This window comes from Schistocerca nitens, chromosome 2, assembly GCF_023898315.1.
Source record: "Schistocerca nitens isolate TAMUIC-IGC-003100 chromosome 2, iqSchNite1.1, whole genome shotgun sequence".
Taxonomy (NCBI): Eukaryota; Metazoa; Arthropoda; class Insecta; order Orthoptera; family Acrididae; genus Schistocerca; species Schistocerca nitens.
Window position 1 is genome coordinate 1,114,325,059 of NC_064615.1, and position 23,501 is coordinate 1,114,348,559.

Genomic DNA, 23,501 nt, shown 5'->3' on the forward strand with positions numbered 1-23,501 from the left:
GATAAAACGTCCGTCATCGAGCGAGGGGATGCAGAGAGGGATGAGGTCTGGTTAAGGCAGTTCGGTCGCTTATACGACGAACTAAGAGATTATAGGGGCCTGTACGGGAGAAGTGTTTATGGGGAGCGCGGGCAGGATTTGCCGCCTCTCGTCCCGCAGGAAGATAGTGTTTGTGAAGTGATAGAAAGTTCTGGCCCTAACCGTCAGACTTTATCAGAAATAGTTGATGTTAATGAGGAGCACGAGCAAGATTCGTCGTGTTTCGTCCCGCAGGAGTTGGATGTTGAAGTACGAGGCCTGTTCAGAAAGTAAGCTCCGATTGATTGCCAAATTGAAACCACAGTGAACATCAGAAATGTTTTACTTGTAACAATTAGCTACACCTTTCAGCTACTTCTCTACGTAGTCGCCGTTCTGACTTAGACTTTTGTCATAGCGTTGTACCAACTTTTCAATAGCCTCATCATAGAAGGCAGCCGCCAGTGCTTTCCGCCAATTCTCCACGCTGGCCTACACCTCGTTGTCTGTGTAAAAATGTTGTCTTCAAAGACAGCGGTTCATGTGACCAGAGATGAATCCCAGGGGGAGACAATTGCGGACTGTATTGTGGGTAATCTCACATTTCCATTTGAAAACAATGCAGGAGCATCTTCATTGCCCCTGCAGAATGCGGCTGAGAATTGTCTTGAAGAAGAAACAGCACGACAGTTATGTAATGTTAGCTGCATAGCTTCAGGCGAAATTCCTCACCAGGCCCTCGTACTTGGCGGCAGACACTATTTTCTAGACATCTTTACGCACTCACTGCGAGCTCAGAAATGATGAGAGCGACGTGATGCTAACTGGGGTTATACTAGAGACACTACCCAACACATCTGTGCAAAGCTTTATCGGATTTTCATAGTCGTTTCCATTTCGCGACCGATCGGAGCTTACTTTCTGAACGCCCCTCGTAGTAACGGAAAGTTCTGGCCCTGACCGGCAGACTTTACCGAAAGTTATAGTGTTAGAAGTGGCCGACCCATCGCGACGCAAAGCTCCAGTTTAAACATTGCGAAAGTATTGAGGAGAAAGATTACGAGATTTTAGTGATAGCCGGACACGATTGGTAGAAAAGCACGTAGATTACAGCGTGTATGAGGTTAGAGCTGACGTTATACGGTCAGACGGTAACAGTGTGGGTTGCGCAGATCCAGAGGAAGTAATTGCAGATACTACTGGGCACATCCCTCCATGTAGATTGGCAGATGAGATCAATCTGACCAAAGTGGAATCAACGAAGGTGACAATTAGTGAATTGATAGCAAAGCAACACTCACTAGTTGACGAGTTACAGGAAAAGGTTTCGGTATTGGAGGCGAAGCTACAGACTAAGCCTCAGGACAAACGTGTTGAAATTAAATTTGTATGTGAACAGAGGCTGAAAAGGCCGCCAGATAAGCCGGATTTAGGATCAAGGCCGGATGGTTTTTTTCTGGAATGACCTGGATATAGACGCGGATATACTGTGGGAAAATAAAGAAACAGTCGAGGACAAGTGTAGACAGATAGTAGTGTCTGTTAATATGCACGACCTACAACTAAACGTGTTGATTGACACCGGTGCAGAATTGAGTGCTGTATCTGGGAAAGTATTTGAGTTACTGAAAGACAAACCTGGTATCGTAGTTATGCCACTAACAGGAGTGAAAATTATCGGTGCTACTGGGAAGGCCAGTAAACTGGTCACAAAACTGATTTTTGTCCATTTCGAGATATGTGGGGCACGATTTGAACAAGAGTTTGTCGTCGTGCCAGACTTAACTACGGAAGTAATTATCGGGTTAGATTGGCTACTAAAGTACCGTGCGGTGATTAATTGAGAAAGCAAAACTTTGACATGTGCGTCACAAGAAAAAAGCAATAGTAGTTAGTTTTGACGAGGCAGGAGACTGTGTGCATAGGCAATACCAGCCTATACACATTGTTAACTGGCCGGATGACATTGTCGTAGGAATCAATTTGAACTGCCGTAACGTGAGGAATCTCGGCATTTACAAAAGTGTAGAGAGTGAATTGGAAGAGATAATCAAATTCCCTCCACGGATTGACATTAGTATTGGTGGGAAAAAAATCGTTTGCGAGAAATAATGAAGCTAAAAGCCGATGCTCGCATACGTCGTCATGACGCTAAAGCGCGTTTTGCTAAGTTTGCAATCGGAGACTTAGTACTTGTAAAAGCTCATGAGAAATCGAGCGAGATAGACAATGAAATCTCTAAATTTAAGTTCGTGTGTAATGGACCATATAAAGTCATTGGTATACCTCACACAAATGCTTATTGCTTAGAGTATCCAAGTTCTGAAAAACTATTAGGTGTACGGAACATTGTAGACTTGAAATTGTACCAATCAAGGATTGTTTAATACCACAGAGTGGGTAATTTGTACAGTATGTAAATATAGAGTGTAAGATTTAACGATTTGCTAGATTGCCATGCTTTTGCCTGACCAAGAGGTCATTAAAGAAGTTGTAATTAATAAGTAATTAATTTTGATTAAATGATTTAAGAGTAAGTGATTCTTAATCGATTGAAAAATCCAAGCTGCCATTTTAAGTTTTCAGCTGAGTCACAGTAGATTAAGGAATGTAAATATGATTTTTTAACTAGCTGTAAGATTTCATAAATATGTGATTTACTAGTCATTGCCGATGTACTTAGACGCTGTTTTAAGTTTTAGGCTAGTACATGCCTATGATGATGGACAGTGTATAGTTATCCACTGTGATAGTGTTAATGGACTCCTTGAGATTACTCTGGAGTGAGTTTTTCCGAAAGAATTCAGTGAAACGGACGTTCTGGAAGTGCCGTTACGCAGGCGAGTGAGATCAAGCATGCCGCACAGGCGGGCGCAGCAATACTGGCGAGGCGGAGCCTCTGTCGGCTCTTGTGCCGCTCTCGGCATTCTTTGTACTTGCGGGTACGGAAGGCGGAGTAGTTTTTCTTCCCGGACAGCTGGTGTGAAAGACTTCTGCTGTCAATATTTATGTTTTTTTTTTCGATCTGCTGTATATTATTTTCTTGTTTAGCGTTAAGTGGACTCTCATGACGAGAATATTAATTATGAAAAGGTTATATAAAATGTGTATTCTATGTAATTAATTATTAATTTGCGTATTTTGATATGCCCGTTTTTTATGACCATGTACTCTGATTAATTTTGTAAATAGTATTCCATTTCTTGATAGTGTTACGAATTTTAATGATTTTGGAATATCTAAACCAATTTCTATGTTTTCTATGAGTTTTGATATGTTGTCAACCTGTTTTATTTTGTGCAAAATGACAGAGTGGAATAAGATTAGGAGTGTCTCCACTCAATTATTATGCTCTAAAAATTGGTATATGGTTAATTAGCCTAATGCTAAATTTTCTTGATGTTTTGAGCATATGCATTTCCGCTGTTTTTTTTTTTTTCCTTTTTGGGACATTTTCTGAGTCTGTTTAGGTTACACGAACATCCTCAGACAATGTGGGGCATGTGTAACGCCGGAAATGCATATCCTCCTACTTCCATCTACTGTACTATAATTCTTTTTCCTTGTTTTGTTACCTCAAGATATGACATTTCTGTGACTTTATATATTGTAATTGTTTTACTATTTGTATATAAATTTTTATGCATTTATGTCGATGTATAATTGGTTATTTTGTAAATATTATTTGTATTTTTACGCTGGGTCTTGCCTAGGGAAACTATGCTATCGAACGAATACGTCGATAGGTCGTGTGAGGAACCAGAGTGTTTAGGATCTTTGGTAGTGTTAACGCTGTCGCGTGGAGCGCGGGCAGAGGGGGAGTCTGGCTGGGGTGGTGCAGTGGAGCAGGTGTGTTGCTTGAAGCTTTTGCGAGTTGCCGCGCTTTCGGGGTTTGGCAGCATGTAATTGCGCTCGACTTGCGATGATAGTTTCTGACATGGTGTCGCGGACGAGAAGCATTAGCTGGCGCGCATCAAGAGCCCGTTTCGTCTGGTGACCGTGTCGAGAAGACGGCGCGCCAGCATCCAGCTTCTGCAACAGCGACGGCCGACAATGAGTGACTGTCGCCACCACCTCGATCGACGGCTTCAAACCTTCAATCAGCCAACAAGGAAGACTGGATGCACGTAAAGTTTTAGAACTGTATGGCAGACCTCAGCTTATCAAACTTTTAAAATTGTTGCATCACAACATTACAGCAACTTAGCATGAACCTTTGTTGCTCATTGTCCCAGTTGCATTGCCAAGCAGGGTCCCTTCCTTTTCAGAAATGAGCCCGAGTGGCGTTGAAATTAAAACGCCAGCATCATTCGATTTCACTGCTTTAATTTCAAAGTTCAGTCAAGGTATTCATAGCTGGCTACAATATTTAGATTGCACAAGCAGAAATAAAGAGTGCGTGTTTTGCTACCGTATTTTAGTTACCTGTGACTGCAGCTCAGCTTGGTACGTACTAAATTTTACTGTTGTTAATTGTTCAGAATCATTTAAATCAAGTTCAAAGTTAAATCTCTTATTTCTAAATTGCGTAGATTCAAGTAGCTTTTGAAATGATTATTGAGGTAGTCCAAGACTAACCATATTTTACTGATTTTCGATGTGTTTCAGAAAGAAAGCTCACTGTTAACTTCAGTCACTAAATTAACTTTCGATTTTCCGGTTCTGTTAATTCTTTTCCTAAATTAAGTCAGAGTCTAGCGAAATTTATTACCTCTGACAAACTTTCAGTTTTCACACTACACGTGTCAACCTTCAGTTGCCACGCTTCTAGTGCTAATTATATGTGTAATAACCTTTCTTTTTCAGTTACTATAGTAATTGTCCTTAGGTCTGGCGACCGTAATTTCCCCCAAATCTCAAATATCTAATTACCGCTAGTTAATTGTTAACGTAACGGCCGCACATTTACTTTCTTTATTAACTTTACCCCTTTTCAAAATTAATTTCCACCAGTTTCATTTGCATTTTTCCTTTCATTTAGATGTAACCCTTTCCTCTCTCTTTACCGACAGATTAACTTCGGTGACGATTGCTTTTCCCAAATATCCATTAGGTACATGCGGTTTAATTTTTCACTGTCATTAAGGTCGATAAGTGAGGGGGAGGTTACACGTGGCGACCTGGTGACAGGACAATCTTCGGATTTGAGGTTGTTCTGGACACGAATTTTGCATTGTGCAAATCTCGTAACACAGTACTTGTTACGAACAGGTCTTTACGTCAGCGAGAATAAGTAGTGGGATGAGCTTTGAGATTTGGCATTTATATTGAAAATTATTAAAATGAGTGAAGGCAACAATTACCAAAATTTGGAAGGCTTGGATACGGAACAATCGGTCGAACAGTGGGAAACGCGCACCGCGGAACCCATTGTTCATGGGTAGGTGGCTAGCATGAAAGACGCGACCGACGAAACGCAACAAAGAACAGAAACGGATTTCCAAACCTTAGAAAATGTTTCGGAATCGGAAGTGAAAATTAAATCTGAATTCCTTGATGATGAATACTGGGGGACAATTAAAGAGGAAGCCGCTACGGAAGTAAAACCGGTAGTTTCCGGGAATTTAACTGATTTATTGAGTGTTTTGATTAACGAAATCAAGAGCCAATCGGCAGAAATTAAAGCTCTGTCAGCTAAGCAAGAAGATCAGGCTGCCAAGCAAGAAGCTCAGGCTGCCAAGCAAGAAGCTCAGGATGCCAAGCAAGAAGCTCAGTCTGAAAAAATTGAACGAAACCTAGACAATCAGAACAAAGCTATTAATGTTGTTAACAACAATGTTGGAGTTGTTAACACAAAAGTTGATAAAATCAAAGAAGATATTGTTGTGATTAATACCGAAATCGGTAATCTTAAACAGGAAATGATATGCGTTCAGGCGGAAATTGTGAGCATAAATACTCGTTTTTATTCCGAAATTAGCAGAATCGAGAAAAGTGTAGGAGAAGCAGTTGCTGCGATCATCGAGAATAAGGTGATGGAACAAATTCAATTAGTGAAAAAAGAGGATCAAAAGAAGATGGAAACTTTAAAGGCTTTAGTGTCCGAAGTGGATACCAAAGTGACGAAGCAGGCTAACACCTGCGAAGAGAAGAAAAGGGAAGTAGAAACGCTTACGACAAACACTTGCAAGTAATTACGAGAGTGTCGGAATTAGAAAAGAAACTTGACGAAAAACAGAGCTATGTGCCAATCTGTGCACATAGTTCGGAATTGTTGACGAAAGAGGAGCGGTTCGACCCCTTGAAAGAAGGTGGTATCCACGCGACGGATTTCATTAAAAATTGTGAAAGAGTTTTACCCAGATCATGGACTAATGAGAGAAAAATTAATGCGGTTATTGATGTGTTGGCTGGTGATGCCAAGCTTTGGGGCTTAAACCTCAACATTACGAACCTGACTTTTGACGAGTTTAAAAATTTGTTTCTGGCTGAATACTGGTCAGAGCAAAAACAGCAAAGTGTCTGGCGCGAATTTGTCGTATCGAGGCCTTTCGATGCGAATTCGCGCGGCTCGATGAAGGAGTTTTGTGAGAACTGGATCCGCAAGTTGGAATATTTGCGTGATCGCCGCACGGAATCCGAAATAGTCTGGGAACCCTACAAGAAGCTTCCAGATGATACAAAACGCTACGTAGGAAGCAATTACAGGACAATCAATGATTTCCTGGAAAGAGTTGAGGACGATGACAATTGGCGCAATAGTCGCGATACTGGTAGAGGCCGTGGTAACAACAACGGGTACCACAGCAACCACAACAATGATAACTGTGGGAATAATGCATACCACAATCTTGGCAGCAATAACAATAATGGTTCGGGCCGTAATGACAATCGGTACATTGCAAATAATAACAGGAATGACGGAAACCAGTATCACACTAGCGTGATACGGACTTCACAGAATAGTAATAACGCCAGAGGGTGTGACCAGCCGCCTCAGCAGTATCCGGGGAGCGTATCTGCTGGTACGAGACAGGGAAACCATTAGCCGCGCCGGTGAGGGGCCGACCGGGCGTGGAGAAATTTTGGCGGCCCAATAACAGGAGAAAACCCAGGTGTCGTCGTTATGAAAATTCCGTAGGGAATAATCAACGGCGGGAGAGTGTGCCAGTGTTAGGAGAAAGGAGTGCACCCACAAGTAGTAGATCAGCTGTAGACACGGCAGCAGAAAATACATTCACTGTCAGTGAGAACAATTTAAGCAGTGTTCCGGAAATCGATTATAAAGTGGCAGCTGTAACACCCACAGCGGCACTGGAGATTGAGTTTAAGAATTATTCGCAAGTGTTGCGAGAAGATCAGATGTCGGATAAAACGTCCGTCATCGAGCGAGGGGATGCAGAGAGGGATGAGGTCTGGTTAAGGCAGTTCGGTCGCTTATACGACGAACTAAGAGATTATAGGGGCCTGTACGGGAGAAGTGTTTATGGGGAGCGCGGGCAGGATTTGCCGCCTCTCGTCCCGCAGGAAGATAGTGTTTGTGAAGTGATAGAAAGTTCTGGCCCTAACCGTCAGACTTTATCAGAAATAGTTGATGTTAATGAGGAGCACGAGCAAGATTCGTCGTGTTTCGTCCCGCAGGAGTTGGATGTTGAAGTACGAGGCCTGTTCAGAAAGTAAGCTCCGATTGATTGCCAAATTGAAACCACAGTGAACATCAGAAATGTTTTACTTGTAACAATTAGCTACACCTTTCAGCTACTTCTCTACGTAGTCGCCGTTCTGACTTAGACTTTTGTCATAGCGTTGTACCAACTTTTCAATAGCCTCATCATAGAAGGCAGCCGCCAGTGCTTTCCGCCAATTCTCCACGCTGGCCTACACCTCGTTGTCTGTGTAAAAATGTTGTCTTCAAAGACAGCGGTTCATGTGACCAGAGATGAATCCCAGGGGGAGACAATTGCGGACTGTATTGTGGGTAATCTCACATTTCCATTTGAAAACAATGCAGGAGCATCTTCATTGCCCCTGCAGAATGCGGCTGAGAATTGTCTTGAAGAAGAAACAGCACGACAGTTATGTAATGTTAGCTGCATAGCTTCAGGCGAAATTCCTCACCAGGCCCTCGTACTTGGCGGCAGACACTATTTTCTAGACATCTTTACGCACTCACTGCGAGCTCAGAAATGATGAGAGCGACGTGATGCTAACTGGGGTTATACTAGAGACACTACCCAACACATCTGTGCAAAGCTTTATCGGATTTTCATAGTCGTTTCCATTTCGCGACCGATCGGAGCTTACTTTCTGAACGCCCCTCGTAGTAACGGAAAGTTCTGGCCCTGACCGGCAGACTTTACCGAAAGTTATAGTGTTAGAAGTGGCCGACCCATCGCGACGCAAAGCTCCAGTTTAAACATTGCGAAAGTATTGAGGAGAAAGATTACGAGATTTTAGTGATAGCCGGACACGATTGGTAGAAAAGCACGTAGATTACAGCGTGTATGAGGTTAGAGCTGACGTTATACGGTCAGACGGTAACAGTGTGGGTTGCGCAGATCCAGAGGAAGTAATTGCAGATACTACTGGGCACATCCCTCCATGTAGATTGGCAGATGAGATCAATCTGACCAAAGTGGAATCAACGAAGGTGACAATTAGTGAATTGATAGCAAAGCAACACTCACTAGTTGACGAGTTACAGGAAAAGGTTTCGGTATTGGAGGCGAAGCTACAGACTAAGCCTCAGGACAAACGTGTTGAAATTAAATTTGTATGTGAACAGAGGCTGAAAAGGCCGCCAGATAAGCCGGATTTAGGATCAAGGCCGGATGGTTTTTTTCTGGAATGACCTGGATATAGACGCGGATATACTGTGGGAAAATAAAGAAACAGTCGAGGACAAGTGTAGACAGATAGTAGTGTCTGTTAATATGCACGACCTACAACTAAACGTGTTGATTGACACCGGTGCAGAATTGAGTGCTGTATCTGGGAAAGTATTTGAGTTACTGAAAGACAAACCTGGTATCGTAGTTATGCCACTAACAGGAGTGAAAATTATCGGTGCTACTGGGAAGGCCAGTAAACTGGTCACAAAACTGATTTTTGTCCATTTCGAGATATGTGGGGCACGATTTGAACAAGAGTTTGTCGTCGTGCCAGACTTAACTACGGAAGTAATTATCGGGTTAGATTGGCTACTAAAGTACCGTGCGGTGATTAATTGAGAAAGCAAAACTTTGACATGTGCGTCACAAGAAAAAAGCAATAGTAGTTAGTTTTGACGAGGCAGGAGACTGTGTGCATAGGCAATACCAGCCTATACACATTGTTAACTGGCCGGATGACATTGTCGTAGGAATCAATTTGAACTGCCGTAACGTGAGGAATCTCGGCATTTACAAAAGTGTAGAGAGTGAATTGGAAGAGATAATCAAATTCCCTCCACGGATTGACATTAGTATTGGTGGGAAAAAAATCGTTTGCGAGAAATAATGAAGCTAAAAGCCGATGCTCGCATACGTCGTCATGACGCTAAAGCGCGTTTTGCTAAGTTTGCAATCGGAGACTTAGTACTTGTAAAAGCTCATGAGAAATCGAGCGAGATAGACAATGAAATCTCTAAATTTAAGTTCGTGTGTAATGGACCATATAAAGTCATTGGTATACCTCACACAAATGCTTATTGCTTAGAGTATCCAAGTTCTGAAAAACTATTAGGTGTACGGAACATTGTAGACTTGAAATTGTACCAATCAAGGATTGTTTAATACCACAGAGTGGGTAATTTGTACAGTATGTAAATATAGAGTGTAAGATTTAACGATTTGCTAGATTGCCATGCTTTTGCCTGACCAAGAGGTCATTAAAGAAGTTGTAATTAATAAGTAATTAATTTTGATTAAATGATTTAAGAGTAAGTGATTCTTAATCGATTGAAAAATCCAAGCTGCCATTTTAAGTTTTCAGCTGAGTCACAGTAGATTAAGGAATGTAAATATGATTTTTTAACTAGCTGTAAGATTTCATAAATATGTGATTTACTAGTCATTGCCGATGTACTTAGACGCTGTTTTAAGTTTTAGGCTAGTACATGCCTATGATGATGGACAGTGTATAGTTATCCACTGTGATAGTGTTAATGGACTCCTTGAGATTACTCTGGAGTGAGTTTTTCCGAAAGAATTCAGTGAAACGGACGTTCTGGAAGTGCCGTTACGCAGGCGAGTGAGATCAAGCATGCCGCACAGGCGGGCGCAGCAATACTGGCGAGGCGGAGCCTCTGTCGGCTCTTGTGCCGCTCTCGGCATTCTTTGTACTTGCGGGTACGGAAGGCGGAGTAGTTTTTCTTCCCGGACAGCTGGTGTGAAAGACTTCTGCTGTCAATATTTATGTTTTTTTTTTTCGATCTGCTGTATATTATTTTCTTGTTTAGCGTTAAGTGGACTCTCATGACGAGAATATTAATTATGAAAAGGTTATATAAAATGTGTATTCTATGTAATTAATTATTAATTTGCGTATTTTGATATGCCCGTTTTTTATGACCATGTACTCTGATTAATTTTGTAAATAGTATTCCATTTCTTGATAGTGTTACGAATTTTAATGATTTTGGAATATCTAAACCAATTTCTATGTTTTCTATGAGTTTTGATATGTTGTCAACCTGTTTTATTTTGTGCAAAATGACAGAGTGGAATAAGATTAGGAGTGTCTCCACTCAATTATTATGCTCTAAAAATTGGTATATGGTTAATTAGCCTAATGCTAAATTTTCTTGATGTTTTGAGCATATGCATTTCCGCTGTTTTTTTTTTCCTTTTTGGGACATTTTCTGAGTCTGTTTAGGTTACACGAACATCCTCAGACAATGTGGGGCATGTGTAACGCCGGAAATGCATATCCTCCTATTTCCATCTATTGTACTATAATTCTTTTTCCTTGTTTTGTTACCTCAAGATATGACATTTCTGTGTCTTTATATATTGTAATGTTTTACTATTTGTATATATATTTTTATGCATTTATGTCGATGTATAATTGGTTGTTTTGTAAATATTATTTGTATTTTTACGCTGCGTCTTTCCTAGGGAAAACTATGCTATCCAACGAATACGTCGATAGGTCGTGTGGAGAACCAGAGTGTTTAGGATCTTTGGTAGTGTTAAGGCCGTCACGTGGAGCGCGGGCAGAGGTGGAGTCTGGCTGGGGTGGTGCAGTGGAGCAGGTGTGTTATGTGAAGCTTTTGCGAGTTGCCGCGCTTTCGGGGTTTGGCAGCATGTAATTGCGCTCGAATTGCGATGATAGTTTCTGACATGGTGTCGCGGACGGGAAGCATTAGCTGGCGCGCATCAAGAGCCCGTTTCGTCTGGTGACCGTGTCGAGAAGAAGGCGCGCCAGGATCCAGCTTCTGCAACAGCGACGGCCGACAATGAGAGACTGTCGCCACCACCTCGATCGACGGCTTCAACCTTCAATCAGCCAACAAGGAAGACTGGATGCACGTAAAGTTTTAGAACTGTATGGCAGACCTCAGCTTATCAAACTTTTAAAATTGTTGCATCACAAAATTACAGCAATTTAGCATGAACCTTTGTTGCTCATTGTCCCAGTTGCATTGCCAAGCAGGGTCCCTTCCTTTTTCGAAATGAGCCCGAGTGTCGTTGAAATACAAACGCCAGCATCATTCGATTTCACTGCTTTAATTTCAAAGTTCAGTCAAGGTATACATAGCTGGCTACAATATTTAGATTGCACAAGCACAAATTAAGAGTGCGAGTTTTGTTACCGTATTTTAGTTACCTGTGACTGCAGCTCAGCTTGGTACGTACTAAATTTTACTATTGTTAATTGTTCAGAATCATTTAATTCAAGTTCTAAGTTAAATCTCTTATTTCTAAATTGCGTAGATTCAAGTAGATTTTGAACTGATTGTTGAGGTAGTCCAAGACTAACCGTATTTTACTGATTTTCGATGTGCTTTGGAAAGAAAGCTCACTGTTATCTTTAGTCACTAAATTAACTTTCGATTTTCCGGTTCTATTAATTCTTTTCCTAAATTAAGTCAGAGTCTAGCGAAATTTATTACTTCTGACAAACTTTCAGTTTTCACACTACACGTGTCAACCTTCAGTTGCCACGCTTCTAGTGCTAATTATATGTGTAATAACCTTTCTTTTTCAGTTACTATAGTAATTGTCCTTAGGTCTGGCGACCGTAATTTCCCCCAAATCTCAAATATCTAATTACCGCTAGTTAATTGTTAACGTAACGGCCGCACATTTACTTTCTTTATTAACTTTACCCCTTTTCAAAATTAATTTCCACCAGTTTCATTTGCATTTTTCCATTCATTTAGATGTAACCCTTTCCTCTCTCTTTACCGACAGATTAACTTCGGTGACGATTGCTTTTCCCAAATATCCATTAGGTACACGCGGTTTAATTTTTCGCTGTCATTAAGGTCGATAAGTGAGGGGGAGGTTACAAGCTATGCCATCTGTAGTCTTGGGTTCGACTCACCGACCCCGCAACACTGCTGAGGACAGTGGTCCCTAGACTTACGCACTAATTAATCTAAGATATGACAGGAGCGTTTTGAATCGTTGTGAGGGACCCTAGACCGTGCGGCAACCCTGTGCGGTGCCGCAGAAGCCTGTGATCTGTGACCTCTCAGTTTTTCTCTGCATGATTGATTAAAGGTGTGCTTCCGGGAGTTATGAAGAATTCCTGTCCCGTTTTATGCCCAATATTTCGACGGCAGACCCAGGGGAACCAGTCGTGGTAACGTCCGACGAGTGTTTCACGCACCTTAGGGACATTCTGGCGTCAGCGTATTGAACGTTCGACAGAAACTATTATGCACAAACTGATGGCGTTTCGATGGAAAGTCCGTTATTGTCTGTCACGGCATAACTATATTCTGAACACATTGAACCAAAGGCAATAAAGTCCGCCAAGTTGAAACCAACGTCTTTCCATCTATGCATGGGAAAACGCTTGTGGTGTGGCTAGACAGAGCGGAAAACCCTACAGAGTTCCTGGGGTTTATAAAGCCTGTCCACCCTACTGCAGAATTCACTATGGAACTTGGAAAAGTGGGTCAGCTACCTTCTCTCTCTGTGTTAGTCAATAGAAAAACAGATGGATTCCTGGATTACAAAACATATTGACATTGACCTCTGTGTCCATACCTCAAGCCGTCAATACCCATAGAAAATAAAACCCTATGCTAAAGTCTGTCGCCCTATAGCTCGACTACTCCCGGACAATGAGAGCCTCTCCGAGGGATTACAATGGCTACGAACGGATACTCAGTTCGTCAAACGGAATGGGTGTTACAGTCATTGCCTGAGAAACAGGTTGACACTGAGACAGAAGAAGAGAAACCAAGAATCGTTTATCCAGCTTACGCTAGCGCAATTATTGCCGGTAGAATCGTGGACTACTACGGAAACATGGCATCCAATATTTTTGGGTACCTTCAAGTAAGATAAGAAGTATTGTTTGCAATGTTAATTACAGTGTTGATCTCCGAAGGCCGGGTGCGTATCGCATTCCATGCGTACGCTGTGTGTCTTACGTGGGGCTGTCGAGAACAGATAGAAGGAACATCAGCGACACACCCGACCAAAACTAACCACATTGCCTCGAATAAAATCATTAAATTAAATACGGCGAGACCAGTGTCATGGTGCAAACACTAAGTTTCTGCAACAATATAATTAAGTAGTATGTCTAAATAATTATGTCAGACAACACTGAAAGAATGTACCGATGTTTGAATTTAAACGAGGTCCGAAGCAGACGATAAACATAAATTGTAGCCTCAGACACTTTGCAGAGAATACAGTTATCTATAACAAAGTACTTTATGAAAAACTGACGTAGAACCAGTCAGGTCTTTACAAGATTTCAAACTGGTACAGAGTTTGACAGCTTGCTGTAAGGGTATAGAATTGCCAAATTTAGTACACACACAACGAGAATGTTGACGTGCAATAACCGTAATTGAGTTAGAACCGAAATCAGTCATATCATACAAATACCTGAGTGCACCACTTTGTGTGTGGAAATGGACTGGCATATAGGTTCAGTCTATGGTCAAGGTGCAGTTTATTGGTGGACACTGGCTAAATGCAGTCAGTCTACAAGGAGTTCATTTACAAAACTATCATGCGACTCATCCTAAAACGTTCCTCTGTAGTTAGTGGGACACATACTGAACGTCGCTAATAGGGGACGATGAACGTACATGAAGAAGAGTATCAAGGAAGTTTCATCGTTCCACGGGGCAGTGTCACGGAAATTCTGAAAACCTGAAACGTCATATGCTTGAAGATAGACTCCAGCTTCTCCGAGAAATTGTACCTTCACAGTATCATGCACCGATACTGAGGGTCCACGTAATAAACGACAAATAACTTCGTGTCGCAACGTCGACACTACATCTAATTAGGAATATTTACAACGCGCACAGAGAAATTACAGGAGTCATTATTGTCACCCTTAATATCTGGTATAATGTGAATTACCCTCTGCCACGCATTTAACAGCACATTGTGGTATACAGGGCCTCCAGAGCTTTACATAATTACGTGTGTGAAGTAGTTTTTCGATTTTGCTAGTTTTCTTCATAAATAAAGCAGGAATCAATACAAATTATAAAAATTGATGTTTGTATTTATGTATGCATGTTCCATATCTCGTCCAAAACCGTTGATGCGATTTCAACTTAAGTTTGTGCACATACCATTTACTGTCTCGAAAGAATTACGGTAGGCGCAAGAACCGCCAGGCTCCTGTTGGGCTGAATGCGATAACGTGGAGAGAGAAGGTAAGAGGAGGAGATGGACAGAAATCAAGGAGAAAGGCGGAGACAGGCACAGACAAGTGGAGGAAGAGCAGGAGATAGACAGGGATAGCGGAGGGGTAAATGGACAGAAGGTGGACACAGAAAGGAAAGAGGAGGAGATGGACAGTAGCAGGGGCAGGATGATACAGGCAGAGCGACTGCGGCAGGGAAGTTGAACAGACATGAGGGAGGAGGATGGTCAGAGACAGTGAAGAGAAAAATATGGACAGAGAGAGGGGATAGGAGGAGACGGACACAGAAAGGAGTGGAAGGAAATGAACAGGGTGAGGGGAGATGAGGAGATGGACAGAGAGAGAGTCAGGAAGCGGTGAACAGAGAGCGGACAAAGGGAGTAGCAAATGTTAAAATCAATTTCGATCAGTCGGCATGAAACATATATTTATTCACGTCTTGACAACGTTGCATCCATTGTTCCACAGATTTACTCCGCGTGAAGTCGGGAGGCGAGAACAGCTGACACAGTTTTGTGAAGACATGAAGTACAATTTTTCTCAAAATAACAACTGTCTAACGACAAGACTATTGAAACTTCTAGCAATAATTATCATTGATTTTGATTCTATCTTTATTATAAGTAAAAATTTAATACACAACAAAATTAACTTCAAGCACACACCGAAATCATTATATGTACTTGACAACTGCTTCTACTCAGTTGAATTTTAAAAAATGTGTATAAAGTGTGTGTGTTAATGTGTTTGACAGTGCATAAAACAGGATTAGTGGTAGAAAAGATTTATGAAGAGACTATCGTAAAAATGGTCAGTAAGTTATCATATTTTTCGTTTTTAACGGGCTTTATGAGTGTAAACTAACTCGTTCGACATTACACTCAGAGACCGCATTTATAATCCATTGAACAAGCAAATAATTAACCATTATCTGCGAATAACTCCAGGGATATCTAAAACCACCGATATTTTGACAAGTAACAGTTACTGTCATTTTAGAGCCTTATCCAGTTCGTGCCTTGGAATTGGCTGGGATTTAAATTTGGAAATATCAGACTTTTCTCGACTTTATCCAGCTACATTCTTGCGTGTTATTAGAGCATACGACATGGTGGGAGGAGCTTAACTTCTCCTTGGGCAGTATGTTGAACATTAAAGTCTGCATAATTCAAAGCATGGTTCAAATGGCTCTGAGCACTATGGGACTTAACTTCTGAGGTCATCTGTCCCCTAGAACTTAGAACTAGTTAAACCTAACTAACCTAAGGACACCACACACATCCATGCCCGATGCAGGATTCGAACCTGCGATCGTAGCGGACTCGCGGTTCCAAACTGAAGCGCTTAGAACCGCGCGGCCACACCGGCCGGCATTCAAAGCATACAAAGTCCTAATCAAATGGCTAGGAAGTTCTCATTATTATGTATGCAACTGATATGTTGACACACACTTTTTTAAAATCACGAGTCGTTAAAACTAAGAAATATTACTACCGGCTGGCATTCAAAGCATACAAAGTCCTAATCAAAATGGCTAGGAAGTTCTCATTCTTATGTACGCAACTGATATGTTGAGAAACACATTTTTAAAACCACGAGTCGTTAAAACTAAGAAATATTACTATTTTGTTCCAAAGTCTACATGACAATACCAGCGTCACTTCTATCTGAATATGTTTCCGAACAATCTAATTGTAAATTTATAATGCCTGGTTCAGAGCTTATATCCGTCATCACTCCCCTATCAAAATTATTCTTTCTGAAGCTTTTCAGTATGCCGCACAGACTGTGCCCACGCTACAGGTGGGATGTAGCCTATTGCCTCATACACAAGCGATTCAGTCAATGATTTCTTGCATAATTTTTTTCTCCCACATTGGCCAAATTAATTCAGTAGGGCTTAACTGACAGTGATACGTGGATAAACAAATATTAAGAAGTGTAGTTTGTACGTTCTGTCACGTGACCTATAAATTAACGAACTGCAGGAGACCGGCACGAGTCTGGTTTATACAGTGCTTAATATTTTCATTTTTAAGCCAGGGAAAAATATCCGCTTTCCTGGTTTTTTTACGTGGTATTTTCTCTGTGACAGTTGAATTATAACTGGCAATGAATGACTTCGAAGCAAGATATGAAAAGAATTGTGAATCACGCCACAAAAATGACGGCGTTAACTTCAGAATGGTAGTCACTGCTGTTTTTCTTACATGTAAATACAAGTTTACTCTCAGAAACAAAACCAGAAGGAGAGTCAGCATGCAGAACAATTATCCAAGAACCTGTTCCTATAAAAACTTTAAAACCGCCAATACCACCACTCATTTTCCAGTAGGACTTCCTGGAATGATTCTAATTGACCCATGTTTCATCAAGATAATACGCTGTTGTACTACCTCCTTCTCTTCTATCGTAATTCTTCAAGTGGGATGTAGTTGACCACTAACCTACGTCTTTTAAAATTCTTTACATTAAGGAAGCACTTACCATTGAAGCTCATTTTCTCCTGTATAACTGTAACACGTTTTTGTAATGTCGGACATACATCATTAACGTGGAGTACTTCAAAACATCGTTGTTAAAACCATCCATTTGTGTTACATGTTCCTTGCGATATCGATGCTATCCAGGCGATACGAAACCAATTTTTTCTATTGTTTCTAACATTCTGACACTTTCGTTTATAATTCTCTTTACAATTCTCTTTCCGACCCCACATCGTTCTGGAGATCGTTCTTGTGTCTTCAGATGTCAACAGCAGGAGACCTGCTTTCAGATTCACGAGTGAAAAAGTTATAAATGCGGTAAATAATCCCGTTCGCCTGCTTGTGAAGCACTTCACATTTATTGCTGCCACCTGGCTTTTTCTTTAATCGCACTTAAACATTTACAGATACACATTCAGATCTTTACTGCTACAAGAAAAAAAGAATAATTCGGTTATCGCGAAGTACGGCAACAGTGCATCATGTAGAAACGAGATTCTTGCTATCTAGCTCTAACTTGCTGAAAGCCGTGTGAGCTCGCTGTTTCGTCCTCTCACCCAAATCCACCAACCAACCAACCGAAATTTAGCGGAATGGCGTGTTCCACAAACTCTTGCTACTGGAAGGTTTTCTGGTATGGAAACTAGTATGGAATTTTTTTCTCGACAATAGATGTCGACTACAACTTGGCTTTCTCGACCGACTGGTGCATGTGAGCAACTACCCAAGTAACACCATACTTTGTACTACTGCTTTCAAATTTCAATGCTTCGCTTTAGTGTTGAAAAACATCAAGGTAAAGTGTTCAATATCCCCAAATTTTATTTTCAAATAGTTTATTGCCCGTGTAACTACATAATTTTTTAAATATTTTATTGTAGGTGCCCATTTCTACTGATCCTGCCAAGGAAACCCTTTAGGGTGAGGACGCAAGTTCAGTCTTCAGATATGCTCGTTTGAAAGTGTTGTGTTAACAGTTACGACAGGAATAATATTAGCTGCTGATGACTCTTCATAAGCATCAGGAGGGCGACGGAAAATGAGCGTCTGGGAGGTGCAGAGGTCAGCCTTCCATGGAATGTGTGTATTACACTTCACAAAACGGACATCGTCGTCAATCAAGAAATATTCTAAACAAACCAGTAACTTGCACCATTAACATCGAATGAAAAATGGCGCGACACAGTGATCACAAAGTTTCGCCCCATCTGGATCAAAGGCGAATTCTTTGAAACTTACAAACCATGCGTACGGTTCAGGTTGGTATTCACTCTTAAAAAAACAGAGCCATCTTGATGTAACAGGGTCACGAGAACTTATGGAATATGATTTCTTGCAACCGAATGCCAAACATTCTCTGCTTGAGTTTAACGTGAAACTGGGCATCCTTTAAGTCTTAGCTGCAGATGATGCGGTAATATGTTTCACAGGCACGAAAAAAGTAAACATCCACAGGCTTAATTTGTCCAGTGGTTCCAGGTGGTTTGAGTTGCAATGTCACACACTTTTCAGGAGGGGTAGTTTTCTCTAAACGAGAATGATTTTTACACGCAGTGCTGGAATCAAACAAAAGCAACTTATTTTGACACTGTTGGCCAAAAGCAGTGCTCATACCATAGTTGTAATTCTCTTACGCTCATTTTCCCACTCTTCGTTGCTGTGAAGAAAATATTCCCTATTGCATTGCAAGATCATACAGACGAGAAAGAAGCATAAAGGACAGAGCACATAATATTTCTCGCAGCACAATAAATAACGTTCCAGTCAATTTACTATTCAGATTAACAAAAAATGGTTCAAATGGCTCTGAGCAGTATGGGACTTAACTTCTAAGGTCATCACTCCCCTAGAACCTAGAACTACTTAAACCTAACTACCCTAAGGACATCACACACATCCATGCCCGAGGCCGGATTCGAACCTGCGACCGTAGCGATCGCGCGGTTCCAGAGTGTAGCGCCTAGAACCGTTCGGTGACCCCGGACGGCTCCAGATTAACAATCGACATAACTGTGTGCTACTTAAATCTGATTGAACTCTCTTGGTACAACTAATTTCCAGTATTTCTTTCATATGCATTTCTTCTTCATATCCTGATTGGAGATTTGTTTATCTCATCCACAAACTTTCAGGCCGATTCCGCAGCTTTCTGTGCATCGTCAAATCGACCCTCTGTTTGAAATTTCGTTCCCTTACGTCTTCCAATTCTAAATGAATGTTTGAAATTATGCAGCCATCCACTATTTCCCTTGAAACCACTATATTCTGTATTTTAGGCAATTTGATGTGGATAACGTAGTGGATTAGTATCATGCACATCCTGGAAATTTTATTCAGTATACTTGAAACGCGTTTTTGAAACAAATGTGCCTTGTCCACTCTTGAACATCCGCGGTTTTTCTTATGCAGTACACGGTCATATTGCTACCGACTTAACCGAAATCTGTTCATAATTGGTTTTTACTATGCAGGGGATGCTCTTGTGTGTACGTAATTATGTTATTACCCGCTCCTCGGACAAAGATAGTCGTTTACTACGTCTCAATAGAGAGGAAATTTGTGGTTCCCTGTTCGACAAGGATGGCTTGACACTTGTTTTAATATTACTTTCACTCGTTAAGCACTTACCGTCATCATTGCACTCCTCATATAGATTGTCCGTACAGTCTCATCTTTCAGAAACACTAATATTTCATCTGCCTTCTCTCTCGGCGAAATTGCTTCGGTTCCTTTCCGACAAAATATCAACTTCGGCAACTGTTGTTGTAGACATAATGCTATAGGTGCTTTGTTTATTATTGACATTGCTCTGCTCTGTATCAACAACACTAGCACTTAAGTACTGTTGTGAGTTACTCGTCGACTAAGCAGTTCAACTACGCTCCGTAGATGCTGTGCTCACCGTTGGATACCTCGATTACCTACGCCCCCCTCCCCGCCCCCCCTGTTGCCCTTAGCAGCCAATATTGTGGCTGTGTGGTAGACAATGTGTGGGGCGTCTAATTCCGTAAACATCATCGGCCTTTCGCCACCTCGCGCTCAAAGGGTTCCTTGTAAGGCACATACTTAAAAGTACTGCTGTTACTACTTCTGTAGTATCCTAGACTATCACTCGGTGATGGTACAAGTACCCACTTAAAGCGCTAGTGCTGGTCAGAAGGTCGGTAAATGTGCGTCTAAAGCATTCTCCCTGCTTTTCTTATGATTGTTATATTTCTATACTTGCCGGTCGGAGTGGCCGAGCGGTTAAAGGCGCTACAGTCTGGAACCGCACGACCGCTACGGTCGCAGGTTCGAATCCTGCCTCGGGCATGGATGTGTGTGATGTCCTTAGGTTAGTTAGGTTTAAGTAGTTCTAAGTTCTAGGGGACTTATGACCACAGCAGTTGAGTCCCATAGTGCTCAGAGCCATTTGAACCATTTTTTTTTTATTTCTATACTTATTAGTAGAACAGACTGCTATTGTAACATTTATGATATTAATACGACTCGTACATGAAACATTGATTGTATACTACTCTAATAACGCTCCTAAATACATTGTATTAATCCTCCCGATGACAACATGTGATATTTGGAAACGGATGAAAATCGTGGGCACTATTATCGCTTTAATAACAGTTTACATAATTACAGTAAAACTCGTTTTTACTGGTGTTAGTTACGGTGAAAAAATATTAGAACGGTGAGCAAATCACTGCTTCTCTCCTGCATCATGGTACAGTCTTTGGGTAAAAAAATAGTAGTTACAGGCAGAGGAAAGGAGACAGGTGATGAAACGTATGACGCGATATGAAATATGTCAGCTGCACCATTGTGATGCGGGCGATCGACACTTGCGATATGGTCGCCCGGCTGCACGAGAACAAAAATGGCCCGCTCCCTGCCGACGAATGGTTATCGGAAGAGCGGAGATACAGCTGACAGCTGCCAGGGAAACGATTCATGCGCAGCTCCGAATCTACGATATTTCCAAACCGGGACAAAAACTTGATAGTGACGCCCCTCCCCTTCCATTCCAGCGTTTCAGATAGGCCGCCGGAAAAAAAATACAAAAATGTGTTCATTTTGTAGCGCACGTCTCTCCGAAGATATATAAAACATACATGTTCGAGGAAATGTAAGACGTGTTATTTGGTCTTATGTGTGCCAAAGTGCAGTGTCACACCTCTTCACAAAGCATTCTTCTATCGCACGTCACTGTATTTCGCTTCAAAAGTGTATGTTTTGTAATAGAAGCCATCAAATCAATATTCAGGAAAGCGCAAATTAAAAGGTTCTGTGGTGCCTCTTCTACTCCCAGTCGGCCTGTTTGATATCCTACCCCCTTAAAAAAACTCACAATTAATACTGGGTGGCATTATTTGTGGCCGGGGAATAAGAACTCTTCAGAAAATGTATACTCTTTATTGCCTATTAGCTAATAACTTTCTCTTTAGTGTGATACGTAATTTCATATAGGAAACACAAAACCAGTAAAAACAAGAGACAAGCAAGACAGTACATATTTCTTCAACGTTTAGGTTCCAGTATTTTGTTCTCTCTAATTTTGCTACTCCGTTACACGCTTTCTTTTCTGCCAAAGAATGTACTACCTCATCAAAGTTTGCTAAATGAAAAATCAAAATCTCGTTGTCTAATACCGTAAAAGCTGTTAATACGAATACTGCCAAAGGCTGGTGTATTTTCTCGATCTGATTACGTCTATTTTCTCACTACTTGCTAGATAAAACGAAATAGGCCTTCTAATATTACAGCAGCTGTAACACAGTCCAAATAAACGAGACTGTTTCGGCACAAATGGTCATTTTTATCTACCTCTTTTACAAAAATAACGCGTCAGAATACAATTCACGAAGTACCAATATCAAATGCCTATTAGGCCTGTTACAACCAAGAAGTTTTGCGTTAGGAAATAGTTTCACGTTTCATTCATACGCTGCAGTTTCTCAAGCATGGGATCGAACAGTAGCTGGTAGCACGAATTTTTTATATAAATTTTGAATCGTCATATTCTTCGATACAATTTGCGCGATGTCCCCGTTTTTTTCTTCTTCTTCATTCTAACAAACAATCTTGTCGCCACTAATTATGTAACTATTCCTCCCATTGTCAAAACATATTCTCCGGTTAACTTCACTAACTATGCCAGAATCACCGATTTAGTTATCTCGCGTTTATTCTACGGTTAGCCGTTATTACGTGTGCGTACAACGCGTTTTCTGCGCTATTCCGTGAACAGAAGTTAACGGCTGTTAACCGGGGACCGTACAACTGGCCCTCAGTAGTGTAGAGATCTGGTAAAAATTTTCTGTCAGGATTTCGTTTTCTTGAATACGCCGAGAAGGTAATATGCAATCTTCCTTAGCTGTTATTCCCGTTTGTTTATATCCACTCTTTAGTCTGAATCTACGGATTTCACTAATAATGATAAGAACGCTTATCATTCGCTCACCCAATCAACCACAAACAAACAGCGACTGGTATTCACCAGTTCAGGTTTATTCGGCTCTGCTCGTATAGCCCCGTCCCCTTTCGTCTACGAATAAGGTTTTTATTTCTTGATGCGACGGGGATTCCCCTCACAGAGACATCACGTACACTATGCTCGCGTTCAAAAATCAACTTATGATTCGTTCAGAAATGAACTTAGTATATGTTCAAAAATGCTCAAAAGCCAACAGGGATGCGTTTCAAAATCGTATGAATAATAGATAACGTGCGTTGGATGCTAGGCGCTTTGGGAAACAAAATCTTTTTCTCCAAGGATATGAATTTGGAGCCCTCGGAAATTGCCTGCCCAGGGCAGTTACCCCATTACCTCCCCCCCCCTCCCTCCCCCCAAGTACATAGATCCGGGCCTGTTCATGCGACCCGACGAGACTGAAACAGACGAGCACCGGGTTGATTTAGTCGCTTTGTTCTCATCTTCTCTTTCCCCGTCTCCAGGGGAACCGACAACATCCGTACCAGAATGCTTCAGGGTTGTAATAGACGGTAATTTTTCACAGATGCTCAGTGGAATTGCGTATGTGAAGAACGTATTTAAACAATTTGACTTCGGTAGTTCGCGGTGTGCAGATACCCAAGGCGACTGCGTTAAACTTGCTCTAATAAGTGAGGAGTTCGTGATACTTGCACGGAGCGACACTTGTACAGAGAGGGAATGTGTTGACATTTGCACGGAGCCGACGACACTAGTAGTGGAGAGGGTGTCCCAGAAGT